Source organism: Bubalus kerabau, chromosome 14 (assembly GCF_029407905.1).
Source record: "Bubalus kerabau isolate K-KA32 ecotype Philippines breed swamp buffalo chromosome 14, PCC_UOA_SB_1v2, whole genome shotgun sequence".
NCBI lineage: Eukaryota > Metazoa > Chordata > Mammalia > Artiodactyla > Bovidae > Bubalus > Bubalus kerabau.
In genome coordinates, this window is record NC_073637.1 from 37,610,743 (window position 1) to 37,616,129 (window position 5,387).

The 5,387-nt window shown below is 38.8% G+C and overlaps 1 pseudogene; it reads left to right on the forward strand.

The window, feature by feature from the left end:
- The first annotated feature begins 2,080 nt into the window (after positions 1-2,080).
- On the forward strand, positions 2,081-2,459 carry LOC129626899 (40S ribosomal protein S20-like; annotated as a pseudogene).
- Positions 2,460-5,387: the final 2,928 nt, after the last annotated feature.

The window sequence follows — 5,387 nt, forward strand, 5'->3', positions numbered from 1 at the left end:
AGAACATCTCCTTTCACCACTCCCCCTATTATTCTCAAATAAAATTAAGAGTGGAATACAACTGGGAGAGCTGCAAGAGACAGAATCTGTCTTTTGCACAAAGGAAAAACAAAAACAAAAACAAAACCTTAGCCAAGTAGAAGACCCAGAGCCAAGCAGGAAGCAAGCTTCAAACCCAGCCCAATTCCTGACTTGATGGGCATGAACCCCTATACTAACAGCCCAACAGGGGGAAATGTGTGCCCATCTCCAAGTATAACAATCATATATCCCCATATTTGTTTTGTCTTGTACAATACATCCAACTTTAAACAAAAAAAATTTAGGCATACAAAGAGGGAAGAAAAAACACAGTTTAAAATGACAAAGGAGTCAATAAAGCCAGACTCAGCTATGACCCATATGTTGGACCTATCCAATAGGGATTTAAAGTAGTTATGGTTAATATGGTAAAGGCTGTAATGGAAAAGGGAGACAACATACCTGGCTGAGTAGATGCTTTGAGCAGAGACATGGAAACTATAAAAATGAAAATCCTAGAAAAGAATAATTCAGTAGCAGAGATCAAGAATGCTTTCAGTGATTTTGCCAGTAGATTTAAGATAGCTGGAAAAAGAGCCAATGGACTTGAAAATTGAGCTAGGTCAATAGAAATTACCCAAAGTGAAACACAAAGAGAGAAAAAAAAAAAAAAAAAAGAATGATACAAAAGAGAACAGAGCATCCAGTGGCTAAAGGACAATACCAAATGATCTAACGTATGCATAATTGAAACTGCGGGAGCTCAGATGGTAAAGAATCTGTCCACAATGCAAGAGACCTGGGTTCGATCACTAGGTTGGGAAGATCCCCTGGAGAAGGGAATGGCTACCCATTCCAATATTCTTGCCTGGAGAATCCCATGGACAGAGGAGCTTGGCAGGCTACAGTTCATGGGGTCGCAAAGAGTCTGATACTATTGAGTGACTAACACTTTCACTTACTTTAACTTTCAGGAGAACAAAAAGAATAGAGGGCAGAAAAAGTATTTGAAGAAATATGAGTAAGAATTTTTAAAAAACCCAACACCTGTGAACATCATGCTCTAAATCCTGAAAGCTGAAGACAAAGGAAAAAACCTTGAAGGCAGACTGAGGGAAAAATGATGTTACATTGATGAACAAGGAAGAGAATTACAGCAGACTTCTCATTAGAAATCATATAAATAAGAAGGCAATAGAATGATGTCTATAAAGTTCTTAAAAGGAAAAAAAATCTGCCATATCTAGTAAACCAATACAATATTGTAAAGTTTAAAAATAAAATGAAATTAAAAAAAAATCTTTCAATTATGAAGCAGGGGACTTCCCTGGCGGTCTGGTGGTTAAGAATCCACTTGCCCATGTATGGGACATGGGTTCAATCCCTGGTCCAGGAAGATCCCATATGCTGCAGAGCAACTAAGCCCGAGTGCCACAACTACTGAAACTGCTCTGGATGCTGTGCTCCACAAGAGAAGCCACTGCAGTGAGAAGCCTGTGCATCAAAGTCAAGAGTACACCCTGACTGCCGCAACCAGAGAAGGCCCACACACAGCAGTGAAGACCCAGCAGTCATAAATAAATAATGATTTGTAAAAATTGGAAGTAGAAGCAAAGCCTTTCTCAGATAAACAAAAATTGATGTAAATCATTACCACAGATCTACTCTGCAAGAAGTGTTGACGTTTCTCAAGTAGAAGAAATATGATACCGGCAACTTGGATTTATACAGAGAATAAAGAATGAAGCTAAAATGGAATATTTTGTTAATTTGTACTTGTTCTAAAAGCTAACTATATAAAGCAAAACTTGGAGCAATGTATTTATTCCATAAATAAAAATGAAATGTATGGCAAGTGTGGCACAAGGAATGGAAGGACTCGGGAATGTACTGTCACGTTGCATATGAAGTGGTATAATATTATTTGAAGGAAAACTCATTAACCATTACACAGTTAAATATTAAAAAAGGTAGCAAGCCTCTATGAGGAAGACACTGACTCCCCATGGTTCCTTCTTGCTGAGGAAGGAAGTCAGTCAGGCAGTTATGCTGCTGCCATATGGCAGCCACGGATTTTAAAACTACTGGAATGACACTCGTGGCCCCAGAAGTGATGATTCACTGAAGATTTACCCTAACCGGCCGCCATATAAAATCCTTGGGGAAGCTGTGTGCTGACTTGATGAGAGGCTCAAAGGAAAAGAACCTTAAAGTGGAAAGGCTGGTTCAGATGTCTACCAGGACTGACAATCACTATGAGAAACACTCTTTGTGGTGAAGCTTCTAAGACTTGCCAGCATTTCCAGAAGATTCTTAAGTGACTCATTCACTTGGACAATCCTTCTGAGAGAGTTAAGCAAATTACTTCTATTATTATTGAGCCGAGAGTAGAGGAAATCACCATTGTGTTGCTTAAATCAACTATTTTAATAAATTGATTATTAGTCATTGAGAAAAGAGGCATAAATAGTAAATAATTGTACGAGATAAAATAGATCATTGAAACGCTTTGTTGTTCAGTCGCTCAGTAGTGTCTGACTTTGCAACCCCGTGGACTGCAGCACACCTGACTTCCCTGTGTTCCCCATTTCCTGGAGTTTGCTCAAACTCATGTCCGTTGAGTCGGTGATGCCATCCAACCATCTCTGTCATCACCTTCTTCTGCCTTCAGTCTTTCCCAGCATCAGGGTTTTTTTTCCAGTGAGTCGGCTCTTTGCATCAGGTGGCCAAAGTATTGGAGCTTCAGCTTTAGCGTCAGTCCGTCCAATGAATATTCAAGGTTGGTTTCCTTTAGGATTAATGGGTTTGATCTCCTTGTTGTCCAAGGGACTCTCTAGAGTCTTCTCCAGTACTGCAATTCGAGAGCATGGATTCTTTGGCACTCAGCCTTCTTTATGATCCAACTCTCACATCCATATATGACTTCTGGAAAAACCATAGCTTTGACTATTCAGAACTTTGTCAGTAAGATGATGTCTCTGTTTTTTTAATATGCTTAAAATGTTTAGTCATTCAGAAAAGGCATAAAGTGAACAAAAAAGCAGCAAGGGCCAAATTGAACAAATAGAAAATGGCAGGTTTGATGCACGATACTGGATGCTTGGGGCTGGTGCACTGGGACAACCCAGAGGGATGGTACGGGGAGGGAGGAGGGAGGAGGGTTCAGGATGGGGAACACGTGTATACCTGTGGCAGATTCATGTTGATGTATGGCAAAATCAATACAATATTGTAAAGTTAAGAAATAAAAAAAAAGAAAATGGCTAGCAAGATAGTAGATTTTAAGCCAACCATTGATAATCACTTTAAATGTCTAAATGCATCAGTAAAAGGCAGATTGTTAGATTGGATTTAGAAAGAAGACTCAGTTTTATGTTGTCTATGGGAGACTCACTTCAAATATAAAGACATAGATAGGTTAAAATAAAATCATATACAGGTCCCCCAACTATCCACAAGTAAAGTGTTCTATGAAACCTTTCCTAAGCAAAAATGCCTTAAAGCAAAGAAGCATTTATCTTAAGACACATGTTGCTAACAGATGCAAAAAATAAATCAAGGTAAAGCACAGATGCTCATACAGTTCAAAGCAATGGTGGTTTCATGCTGGGATGCTGAATGTGCTTCCTAGGGAAGGAGTTTGGTGGTGCCACTGGCTGCCAGGGGTGCCCTACCTCCACGCCGCAAAATAATACTGAACACTGCGTATTGTTTATTGTAGTTGGTTTGCCCTATTGTGTTAGTTTTGGATGTACAACATAGTGATTCAATATTTTTTATAGACAATACTCCCTTTGTAAGTTATTACAAAATAATGGCTGTACTTCCCTATACTCTGCTATATAGCCTTGTTGCTTGTTTATTTTATGCATAGTTGTTTGTATCTCCTCATCTGCTTCCTATCAGGGCTTCCCTGATAGCTCAGCTGGTAAAGAATTCACCTGCAATGCAGGAGACCCCAGTTCAATTCCTAGGTTGGGAAGATCCCTTGGAGAAAGGATAGGCTACCCACTCCATTATTCATAGGCTTCCCTGGTGGTTCAGACAGTAAAGAATCCACTTGCAATGCAGAAGACCTGGGTTCTGTTCCTGGGTTGGGAAGATCCCCTGGAAGAGGGCATGACAACCTATTCCAGTAGTCTTGCCTGAAGAATCCCCATGGATAGAGGAGCCTGTGGGCTGCAGTCTGTGGGGCCCCAAAGAGTCGGACATGACTGAGTGACTAAACACACCCACAGTCTGCTACCCCATCTTGCCTCTCATCTCTTTCCTCTTCCACTTTGATTTTTGTCTGTTTTTGTAAGAGCAAAAACCCTCTTCAGTTTTTTTTTGCTTAGCTAAAACAGGTACTAATAGAGGTCTTTCAGAAAAGGGAAGTGTATAAAGCAGAAGATACCTGTACCAATTACTGTGTCCTGACTCCTCCATAAAAAAGCCAAAGCAGGACTAAACTATGTTAAATTCAGTCAAAGTAGACTTCAGAAAAAGAATATTGTCAGAAATAAGTAGAACATTACATAATGATAAAGTGGTAAGTTCTGCAAATGGACCTGACAGTCCTAAAGGTATACATACCTAAGAGGAGAGCTTCAGAACACAGGAGGCAGAAAGCTGAGAGGACAGACAGACACATCTGCAATTATCATGGTGACTCCCGCCCTCCTATAGTTGCTGATAGAACAATTAGGCAAAAAAAAAAAAAAAAAAAAAAAATCAGTAGCAACATAAATGATCTGAGCAATGCTATCAATCAACTTGACATGGTTGACATTTATCACTCCACCAAAGAACTTCAGAATACACATTCTTCTTAAGTGCCCATGGAACGTTCACTAACATAAACTATATTCTGGATCACAAATGAACTTTAACAAATTTAAAAGAACAGACATGGTACCAACTATGTCCTCAGGTCATTATAGAATTATATTATAAATTAATAAGAGAAAGCTGGAAAATTTCCAAATATTTGGAAATTAATACATTTCTAAATAACCCATGAATCCAAAAGGCAATCTTGAGGCAAATTTTAAAAAATATTTTGAACTCTCAACAAGAGAAAAACAAAGAAGCCGGGCAAATTATTTTAACAGAAACATCACCGAAGAAAATACACAAATGCAAATAAGCATATGAAAACATGCTCAACATCATTTGTCATTGGGGAATTTCACATTAAAACAAGATGCCATTACATGTGTATTCCAATGGGTAAAATGTTTTAAAAATCTGATAATACTAATTGCTGGCAAGGGTGAGTAACAACAAGAACTCTCATTGTTTGTGGAAATATAAAATGATACAGGTACTTTAAGAGACGGCTTGGCAATTTCTTACAAAGCTAAACATAGTCTTCTTATACAGCC